Below are 12,381 nucleotides of genomic sequence, written 5' to 3' on the forward strand. Positions count from 1 at the left end.
TATTAAAGTCCCCTGCAATTACAACATTCTTATCAATAAGGTTGCTTATGTTTGTGATCAATTGTTTTATATGTTTAGGGGCTCCTGTATTTGGCGCATAGACATTTATAACTGTTAGCTCTTCCTGATGAATATACCCTGTAATTATTTTATAATGCCCTTCTTAATCTCTTGTTACAGCTTTTAATTTAAAATCCACTTTGTCTGATATAAGTATGACTTCTCCAGCTTTCTTTGACTTTCAGTAGCATGATAGATAGTTCTCCATCTCCTCACTTTCAACTTGAATGTGTTTTCAGGTCTAAAATGAGTCTCTTGTAGACAGAAAATAGATGAGTCTTGTTTTTTTATCCATTCTGATACTCTATGTCTTTGGTTGGATCATTTAGTCCATTTACATTCAGTGTTATTACTGAGAGATATGGATTTAGAGTCATTGTGATATCTGTAGGTTTCATGCTTGTAGTAGTGTCTCTGGTACTTTGTGGTCTTTGCAACATTTCACTCACAGAGTCCCCCTTAGGGCCTCTTGTAGGGCTGGTTTAGTGGTGATGAATTCCTTCAGTTTTTGTTTGTTTGGGAAAACCTTTCTCTCTCCTTTTCTCAATGACAGACTTGTTTGGTAAAGGATTCCTGGCTGCATATTTTTTTCTGTTCATTACATTGAAGATTTCCTGCCATTCCTTTCTGGCCTGCCAAGTTTCAGTAGAGAGGTCTGCTACTACCCTTATTTGTCTACCTTTGTATGTTAAGGCCCATTTATCCCTAGCTGATTTCAGAATTCTCTCTTTATCCTTGTATTTTGCCAGTTTCACTATATGTTGTGCAGAAGATTGATTCAAGTTACATCTATAGGGAGTTCTCTGACTCTTGGATTTCAATGCCTGTTTCCTTCCCCAGATCAGGGAAGTTCTCAGCTATGATTTGTTCAAGTACACCTTCAGCCCCTTTCTCTCTCTCTTCTTCTTCTAGAATTCCTATGATATGGATATTGTTCTGTTTGACTGCATCACTTTGTTCTCTAATTCTCCCCTCATACTCCTGGATTTTTTTTTTATGTCTGTTTTTCTCAGCTTCCTTTTTTTCCATAACTTTATCTTCTAATTCAGTTAGCCTCTCCTCTGCCTCTTCATTACATGCTATGACCACCTCCATTTTATTTTACACCTTATTTATAGCATTTTTTAATTCCTCACGACTGTGTTTTAGTCCCTTGATCTCTGTAGCAATAGATTCTCTGCTGTCCTCTATGCTTTTTTCAAGCCCAGTGATTAATTTCATGACTATTATTCTAAATTCTTGTTCCTTTATATTGCTTAAATCAGTTTTGATCAATTCGTTAGCTGTCATTACTTCCCGGAGTTTCCTTTGAGGAGAATTCTTCCATTTCATCATTTTGGCTAATCCCTGCATAGCTCCAAATTGCATGGCACTTCCCCTGTGTTGTCTGGAGAAACTTTCTGTGGTGGGCGGGGCTGCAGTCAGACCCAATGTCTGCTCCCAGCCCATTACTGGGGCCAAAATCAGACTGGTGTGTACCTTATCTTTCCCTCTCCTAGGGGCAGGACTCACTGTGGAGTGGTGTGGCCCCTGTCTGGTCTGCTTTCAAACTGCCAGGCTTGTGGTGCTGCTTTGATGGTATCTGGCCAAGGGTGTTTTAGAGGGGTGGATCCACAAGGTGCACAGGGGCGGGAGAGGCAGGCTTAATTAGCTTTGTCCTTGGTGGTCTCCTGCAGGAGGGGCCCTGCAGCACCAGGAGGGAGGCAGGCCCATGGAGGGATGGATTCAAAGAAGCACATAGTTGGGCATTTGCAGGGTGTAAGCAAGATTGGTGATGGGAACTGGTTCCCTTTCGAACTTCGCCTGAGGGATGGGAGAGGGAAATGGTGCTTGCCAGTGCCCTTGTTCCCCCGCCAAACTCTGCCTTTCTGGGGCTCAACAACTCTCCCTCCTGGTGTCCTCTTGCCCTCCCCGTTCTCTGAGAGCAGAGCTGTTGACTTTTAACATACCAGATGTTAAGTCCTGCTGGCTGTCAGAACTCATGGAGTCCAGCCCCTCATTTTTGCAAGCCAGACTTTGGGGATTCTGCCTTGCTGGGTGGGCTGCCCCTCCACCGCCCAGCTCCCTCCTGCCAGTCGTGTAGCACGCACTGCCTCTCTGCCCTTCAGCCTCTTCCGTGGGCCTCTTGTCTAGGCTTGGCTCTGGAGAATCAGTTCTGCTAGTCTTCTGGTGGTTTTCTGGGTTATTTAGGCCTATATGGGTGGAATCTAAGAGATCAGCAGGACAAGGTGAGCCCAGCATCCTCCTACACTGTCATCTTTCCTTCTACCTCCTGTTCTACTTTTTCAAGATTGTTTTGGTTATTCTGAGTGTCTTGAAATTTCATATGAATTGAAGATTAGACTTACCATTTCTGAAAAAAAAATCTATTGAAATTTTAATCACTATCTTAAAAATATTAGGTCTTCCAATACTTAAACACCATGTCTTTCCATTTATTTAAGTCTTCTTTCTTTCAGCAATGTTTGGCACTTTCAGTATACAACATTTTCATCTTTCTGATCAAATTTATTCCTAGATATTGTATTCTTTTGGATACTATTGTAAATGAAGTTGTTTTCTTAATTTCTTTTTCAGATTGTTCATTTCTAGCATGTAAATATACACCTAGTTGTGTTCTACACTTTTGCCAAATTTATTAGATATAACGTATTAGATGTAACAGTTTTGTGGATCTGTTAGTATGTTCTCTATGTAAGATTATCTCAGCTGCAAAGAGATAGTTTTACTTATTCCTTTCCATTATGGATGCTCTGTCTAGCACTTCCAAACAGTGTGGAATATAAGTGGCAAAAGCAGGCATCCTTATCATGCTATTGATTTTAGTGGCAAAGCTTTCAGTCTTTGAGTAATGAACATGATGTTAGCTGTGGGTTTTCATGAGGATATTTATCAGGTTGAACAAGCTGTCTTCTATTTTTTTTTTTTTGAAGTATAGTTGACACACAATGTTACATTAGTTTCAAGTGTAAAACATAGTATTATTGACAAGTCTATAAGTTATGCCGTGACCACCAGTATAGCTACTGTCTGTCACCACACTATTAGAATACCCTTGACTATATTCCTTATACTGCACCTTTCAATCCTATGACTTACTCATTCCATAACTGGAAGCCTGTACCTCCCATTCTTCTTCACCCATTTTTCCCACTCCCCATCCTATTCCCCTCTGGCAACCATCAGTTTGTTTTCTGTGTTTATGGGTCTGTTTCTGATTTTTGTTTGTTTATGTGTTTTGTTTTCTGGGGTTCTGTGTGTAAGTGAAATCATATGGTATTTGTCTTTCTCCCTTTGACTTATTTCACTTAGCATAATACTGTCAAGGTCCATCCATGTGTTGCAAATGGTAAAATCTCATCTTTTTTAATGACTCAGTAATATTTAATGGTATATACATATACCACATCTTCTTTATCCACTAATCTTTTGATGGACACTTGGGCTGCTTACATATGTTGGTTATTATAAATAATGTTGTAATAAACATAGGGGTGGCTCCCTTCTGTTCCCAGTTTATTCTTAATTATTCAAATGGTGTTGGCTTTATCAAACACATTGCTCAATTGAAATAATTTTATAATTTTCTCCCTTCATTCTATTAAAGTGGTATATTATATTGATTAAATGTTCCTCACATTCCTGGGATAAACTCCACTTGATCATGGTGTATAATCCTTTTAATTTCCAGCTGGATTTGGTTTGCCAGTATTTTGTTAAGGACTTTTGCATCTGTATTTATAAATTATATTGAACTGCAGTTTCTTTTCTTGTGATGTTCTTTTTTGGCTTTCATATTGGGGTGATGTTGGCCTCATACAAGCTGTTAGAACGTGCTCACTCCTCTTGTAATTTTTTTGAGAATTTGAGAAGGATCAGTATTAATTCATCTTTAAAAGCAATTGGAAGAATTAATGAGTTAAGTCCTCTGGTCCTGTCCTAGAATTTTCTTACTTACAGGTATTTTCATTACTAATTCAATCACATTACTTGTTGTAGATCTGTTCATATTTTCTATTCTTGAGTCATTTTTGATAGCTTGTATGTTTCTAAGAATTTATTCATTTACCTATTTATCTAATATGTTGGTGCACAATTGTTCACACTAGATATTATAAGACTTTTTATTTCTGTAAGTCAATCAGTTATTTGCATCTTCTCTCTTTCCCTTTTTCCATCAAGCTAAAATATCTCAATTTTGTTGATCTTTGCAAAGAAAAAACTTTTGATCTTATGGTTATTCTATTCTCTATTTAGGTTAACTCCACTAATATTTATTATTACTTCCTTCTGCTAGTGTGGGGTTTAGTTTTCTCTTCCTTTTCTAGTTCCTTGAAATGCAAAGGTACATTACTGATTTGAGATCTTTCTTTTTCATGCACACAATTGCTGCTATAAATTTCTTCTCTTGTTGCATCCAGTGCAGTTTAATATGTTGTATTTTAATTTTCACTCTCTTCAGGCACACCTGGGTGGCTCAGTCAGTTGAGCATTACACTCCTGATTTCAGCTCAGGTCATGATCTCATGGTTCATGGGATCAAACCTCACATCAGGCTCCATGCTAACATTGTGGAGTCTGCTTGAGATTCTCTCTCTTCTCTCCTTCTGTCCCTCCCCCAGCTCATGCCTTCTCTCTCTCTCTCTCTCTCTCTCTCCAAATATATAAAAAAAATTTAATTAATTTTCACACATTGCAAAAAATTTTATAATTTTCCTGTGATTTCTTCTTTTACCAAGTGGTTTTTTTTGAAAGTTTGTTGTTTAATTTCCACATATTTGTGAATTTTCCTGTTTTCTTAATGTCATTGACCATGCATGCCATGGTGTTTTGAGAAGCTACTCTGCATGACACTAATTCTTTTAAATTCATCAAGGCATGCCTTATGGTTTAACATATGGTCTACTCTGGAGAACGTTCTCTCTGTGCTTGAAAAGAATGTATATTCTTCTGTGACTGGATGGAATGTTCTACATAAGTCTATTAGGTCTAGTTAGTTCACAGCACTCTTCAAGTCCTCTCTTATTGACCATTTATTTAGAGGGTATCCACTATTGACAGTAGAGAAGTCAATAGTGGGGAAGTAGAATTGCCTATTTCTCCCTTCAGTATGTCTGTGTTATCCTTCATATATTTTGAGGCTCTGTCTTTTGGTTCAAATATTGGTTTAAATTTGTTATATATCTTTTATGAATTGATCCTTTTGTAAGTTTATAATTATCTTCTTTGGGGGGCAGAATTAGAGTGGAGAAGTAGGGGAACCCTGGCTTTCTTCTTTTCTCAAAGATGGCTGTATTGAGATCAGATTACTGGATCACCAAGGAAATCAATCTGTGGACTGGCAGAAGCATCTTCACAGTAGGAGGGAGACAGTGTGACAGGTTATAGACTTATTTTACAAACAAATAAAAGCACACCTAGTTAAAGATCCAAATACTCCACCATTACAAGCAAGGAGAAGCTCTGAATAATATTGACCCGTGGGAAAGAGCAGCCAAAACACAATTGCAGAGTACACACAGTGTACACCAGAAACACTTCCTGAAGTGACAGCCCTGGAAAGTGTGTGACCCCTTTTTAATATAGCAATAGTCTGAGGTGCAGGAAACATAGTAAGCTTTAAAAACATGCAAAAGACATAAACTTAGCCTAAATGACAAGACAGAGGAATTCTCCCCAAAAGAAAGGTCAAGAAGAAATCACAGCCAAAGACTTGCTCAAAACAGATAAGCAATACCTGAATAAGAACTTAGAACAAAGTCATAAGACTATTATCTGAGCTTGAAAAAAGCATAAGAGACACAAGAGAGACCCCTGCTGCAAGATCAAAGACCTAAGAACTAGTCAGGATCAAATAAAAAATTCTATAACTGCGATGCAAAACTGATGGCATATAGTCAAAATGAGGATTGGAAAAGCGGAGGAGATAATAGGTGATATAGAAGATAAAGTTATGGAAAATAATGAAGAGGCAAAGGAAACTATTAGATAGCAAAGGGAGACTTAAAAGACTCAGCTATTCCATCAAATGAAACAATATCTGTATCATTGGATCCCAGAAGAAGAGTGGGGGAAAAGGGACAGAAGGTTTATTTGAACAAGTTGTAGCTGAAAATGTCCCTAATCTGGGGAGGGAAACAGGCATTCAAGTCCAAGAAGCACAGAAAACACCCCTCAAACAAACAAACAAACAAAAAAAAAAAAAGGTCAACACCATGACATATCATAGTGAAACTTGCAAAATACAAAGATAAAGAGAGCATTCTGAAAGCAGCTAGAAACAAAATGTCCTTAACTTACAAGGGTAGACACATTAAGTTTGCAGCAGACCTGTTTGCCAAAACTTGTCAGGCTAAAAAGGAGTGACAGGAAATATTCAATGTGCTGAAAGGGAAAAATACTCAGCTAATAACTCTTTATCCAGCAAGGCTGTCATCCAGAGTAGAAGGAGAGATAAGGAATTTCCCAGGCAAATGAAAACTAAAGGAGTTCATGACCACTAAACCAGTCTTTCAAGAAATTTTAAGGGGGACTTTTTGAGTGGAGGGAAAAAAAACCCAAAGCAACAAAGACTAAAAAGGACCAGAGAACATCATGAGAAATACCAACTCTACTGGTAACACAGTGGCACTAAATTCATATCTTTCAGTAATCACTCAAATGTAAATGGACTAAATGGCCCAAAAAAAGACCTAAGTATCAGAAGGGATAAAAAACAAGATCCATCTATATAATGCCTACAGGAGACTCACTTTAGACATAATGACACAGATTGAAAGTGAGGGGATGGAGAACCGTGTATGATGCTAATCTACAACAAAAGAAAGTCAGAGTAGCTATACATATATCAGACAAACTAGACTTTAAAACAAAGTCTGTACCAAGAGATGAAGAAGGGTATTACATCATAATTAAGGGGTCTATACATCAAGAAGATCTAACAGTTGTAAATATTTTGTGCCCAACGTGGTAGCATCCAAATATATAAATCAATTAATCACAAACATAAAGAAACTCATTGATAATAAACCATAATAGTAGGGGACTTTAACACCCCACTTACAACAATGGACAGATGTCTAAGCAGAAAATCAACAAGGAAACAATGACTTTGAATTAATCACTTGACCGAATGTACTTAACAAATATATTCAGAATATTTCATCCTAAAGCAGCAGAATACATGTTCTTCTTGAGTGCACATGGAACATTCTCCAGAATAGATCACATACTGAGTCACAAATCAGCCCTCAACAAGTACAAAAAGATTGAGATCATACCATGCATATTTCATATCATGATGTTATAAAACTTGAAGTCAATAACAAGAAAAAATATGGAAAGCACTCAAATATTTGGAAGTTACAGAACATCCTACTAAAGAATGAATGGGTTAACCAGGAAATTAAAGAAAAAAATTTAAAAATACATTGAAGCAAATGTAAATTAAAACACAATAGTTCAAACCATTTGGGATACAGCAAAGGCAGTCCTAAAAGGAAACTTGATTGCAATTCAGGCCCATCTCAAGAAACAAGAAAGATCTCAAATATACAACCTAACGTTAAATTTAAAAGAGCTAGAAAAAGAACAGCAAATAAAGCTTAAAGGCAGCAGAAGAAGGGAAATATTAGAGCAAAAATTAAAAATACAGAAACAACAACAACAAGATTAGAAATAGATCAACAAAATTAAGAGCTGGTTCTTTTTAAGAATAAACAAAATTGACATCCCCCAGCCAGACTTAGCAAAAAGAAAATAGAAAATATCCAAATAGATAAAATTACAAATGAAAGAGGAGAGATCACAACCAACACCACAGAAATACAACTATAAAAGAATACTATGAAAATGTATATGCCAACAAACTGGGAAGTCTGGAAGAAATGGACAAATTTCTCCAAACTCACAAACTACCAAAACTGAAACAGGAAGAAATATAAAATTTGAACAGATCCATAACCAATATAGAAATTGAATCAGTCATCAAAATCTCCCAACAAGCAAGAGTCTTGCACCAATGGCTTCCCAGGGTAATTCTACCAGACATTTAAAGCAGAGTTAATACCTATTCTTCTCAAACTGTTCCACACAATATAAAGAAAGCTTCCAAAGTCATCATATGAAACCAGCATTACCTTGATTACAACACCAAAGACCCCACTATAAAGAACTATAGGCCAATATCCCTGATAAACATGGATGCAAAAATTCTCAGCAAGATATTAGCAAATAGAATTCAACAGTACATTAAATGAATTATTCACCATGATCAAGTGGAATTTATTCCTGGGCTGCAAGGCTGGTTCATTATCCACACATCAATCAACATGATACATTAATAAAAGAAAGGATATGAATCATATGATCTTATCAATAGATGCAAAAAAAAAAGCCTTTGACAAAATACAGCATCTATTCTTGATTAAAAAAAAACTCAAAAACATAGGGATAGATGAAACATACCTCAACATCATAAATGCCATATATGAAATACTCACAGCTAATATCATCTGAAACTGAAAACCTTTCCCATACAATCAGGAACAAGACAAGGACGTCCACTCTCACCATTAGTATTTAACATAGCACTGGAAGTCTTAGTCTCAACAATTAGAAAACAAAAAGAAATAAAAGGCATATAAATTGGCAAGGAAAAAGTCAAACTATCACTGTTTGCAGATGACATGATACTCTATGTAGAAAATACAAAGACTTCAACAAAAAATTTCTAGAACAAATACATGGATTCAGTAAAGTTTCAGGATATAAAATCAACAAGGAGAAATATGTTGCATTTCTATACACCAATAATGAAGCAGCAGAAGAAATCAAGGGACTGACCCTATTTGCAATTGCACCAAAACAATAAGATACCTAGGAATAAACCTAACCAAAAAGATAGAAGGTCTGTATTCTAATAACTATAGAACACTTATGAAGGAAACTGAAGAGGACACAAAGAAATTAAACAGTATTCCATGCTAATTTATTGGAAGAAAAATGCTGTTAAAATGTCTATTCTACTCAATGCAATGTACCCATTTAATGAAATCCCTACCAAAACACCATCAGCATTCTCGAATACCTAGAACAAAAATCCTAAAATTTGTATGGAATCAGAAAAGACCCTGAATAGCCAAAGCAATCATAAAAAAGAAAAACAAAGCTGGAGACATCAAGATTACAGATTTCAAATCTGTAGTCATCAAGACAGTATGGTATTGGCACAAAAACAGACATATAAATCTATAGAAAAGAATAGAGAAACCAGAAATTGACCCACAATTGTATGTTCAACTCATCTTTGAGAAAGCAAGAAAGAATATCAAATGGAAAAAAGACAGTATCTTCAACAAATAGTGCTGGGAAAATTGGATGGCAACATGCAGAAGAGTGAAACTGGAGCATTTTCTTACACCATACACAAAAATAAGTTCAAAACAGAGAAAGATATAAATGTGACACAGGAAACAATCAAAATCCTAGAGGAGAACACAGACAGCAGCCTCTTTGACCTTGGCCACAGTAACTTTTTATGAGACATGTCACCAAAGGCAAGAGGAACGAAAGCAGAAATGAACTATTGGGACTTCATCAAGATAAAAATCTTCTGCACAGCAAAGGAAAAAATCAACAAAGCTAAAAGGCAGCCAATGGAATGGGAGAAGATATTTCCAAACAAAATATATAATAATGGGTTAGTATCCAAAATCCATAAAGAACTTATCCAACTGAACACCCAAAAAACAAACAACCCACTTAAGAAATGGGCAGAAGACATGAATAGACACTTTTCCAAAGAAGACATCCAAATGGCTAACAGACATATGAAAAGATGCTCAACATCACTCAGCATTAGGGAAATACAAATCAAAACCACAATGAGGTACCACTTCACACCTGTCAGAATGGCTAAAATGAAGAACACAAAAAACAACAGGTGTTAGTGAGGATGCAGAGAAAGGGGAACCATTTTTGCAATGCTGGTGAAGCCACTCTGGTGAACTGTATGGACATTCTTCAAAAAATTAAAAAAAGAACTACCCTATGATCCAGCAATTGCACTATTAGGTATTTACCCAAAGAATACAAAAATACAGATTCAAAGGGGGTACTGCTCATAGCAGCATTATCAACAATAACCAAACTATGGAGATAGCCCAAATGTCCATGGACTGATGAATAGATAAAGAAGAGGTGGTATATTTTTACAGTGGAATATTACTCACCCATCAAAAAGAATGAAACCTTGCCATGTGCCATGATGTGGATGGGGCTATAATGTATTATGCTAAGCAAATAAGTCAATCAGAGAAAGACAAATCCCTATTATTTCACTCATATATAGAATTTAAGAAACAAAACAGAACAACATGGGGAAGAGGGAGAAGAGAAGAAAGGGAAAGAAACCACAAGTAACTCTTAATGATAGTGAACAAACTGAGGATTGCTGGAGGAAGGTGGGTGGGAGATGGGCTACATGAGTGTTGGGTATTAGGGAAGGGACTTGTTATGAGCACTGGGTGCTGTATGTAAGTGATGAGTTCTCCTGAAACCAATATTACACTGTATATTAACTGAAACTTAAATATTTATAATTATATATAAAATTTAAATTGTATGTGTATAGATTATGTATATATGTATACTATTTATATATGTATATTATATATTATGTATATGTGTGTATATATATATGTGTGTGTATATATATATATATATATATATACATATAATGACCTCCTTTGTCTCTTGTAACAATTTCTTACAATTTCTTACATAAAGACTTTTTGTCTGATGTTATTATACTACCTTCCCACTTATTTGGTTACTATTTTCATGGTATCATCTTTCTACTTTCAACCTAATTTTTGTCTTTGGGTCTAAAGTGAATTACTTATAGACAACATATAGTTGGATCATGTTTTTTTCTGTTGCATTCTTTTTGTCTCTTTTAATTGGTGAGTTTATTTCATTTGCATTTAAAGTAATTACTGATAAGAAAAGACTTCTGCCATTTCTTATTAGTCTTCTGTCTTATCTTTGTACTCAGCTCCTGCAATACTGCCTTCTTTTGAATTGATTTTTTTTTTCTGGTGTCACTCTTTTATTCCTTCCTCATTTTATTTCCTGTATATTTTTTACCTATTTTCCTAGTAGTTACCATGGGAATAAATATCCCAAATTTTTTACAATCTACTTTTAATTTTCACAAAATTCTTAAATAGCATACAAAAACTCTGCTTCTATACAGACCCTCTGTCCCAAATTGTACCTTCCTGTTGCACTGCCACAGATTATACCTTTACACATTGTGTGCCCACTAAAATAGGTTTATATTGACTACTTTATGAATTTGTCTTTTAAGTCACATAGGAAACCAAAAGAGGAGTTACAAAACAGAAATACAATAACATTGGCTTTTACATTTACCTATGTAGTTACTTTGACCATAACTCTTAATTTCTTCTTATGGCTGTGAGTTACTATCTATTGTCCTTTCATTTCAGACTGAAAGACTCCTTTTGGACTTTCTTATAGGTCTACTAGTGACAAACTCCTTCACTTTCTGTTTACCTGAGCATGTCTTAATTTCTTCCTTCATTTTGGAAGTACACTTATGCCAGATATAGTATTCACCTGACAATTTTCTTCTCTCAGCACTTTAAATATGTTATCCTTCTGTCTTCTGGCCTCCATGTTTTCTACTGTGAAATCAGATCTTAATCATATTGAAGATTCCTTGTATGTGATGAGTCACTTCTCTCTTGCCACTTTCAAGCTTCTCTTTTTGTCCTTGGCTTGTGACAGTTTGATTACAATATGTCCTATTGTGGATCTCTTTGTGTTTATTACTCTTAAAGTTCATTGAACTTTCTGAATGTGCAAACGCATGTCTTTTATCAAACTTGGAAAGTTTGAGCCATTATTTCTTCAAATATTTTTTCTGTCCCTTTCTCTTTCTTTCTGGGACTCATTATGTATATATAGGAAATTTTCATTTAGTTCCAGAATTTCCTTTAGAGCTGGAAGTTTCCCTTCTACCTCTTTATCTTTTTGCTGATATTCTCTACTTGATGAGATGTTGCCCTCCTTATTTCCTTTAAAGATGCCCATGCACCAATACCAGGAATCTGTGAATATGTTACCTTATATGGCAAAAAGGATTTGCAGATCTGATTAAGATTACAAATCTTGATATGGGGAGATTTTTATGGATTCTCTTGTTGGACCCAATCTAACCACATGTAGTCTCTAGAAGCTGGGAATGGCTTTCAGCTCACAGCCAGCAAGAAATAGATATCTCAGTCCTATAAA

This window comes from Panthera tigris, chromosome B3 (genome assembly GCF_018350195.1).
Source record: "Panthera tigris isolate Pti1 chromosome B3, P.tigris_Pti1_mat1.1, whole genome shotgun sequence".
NCBI lineage: Eukaryota > Metazoa > Chordata > Mammalia > Carnivora > Felidae > Panthera > Panthera tigris.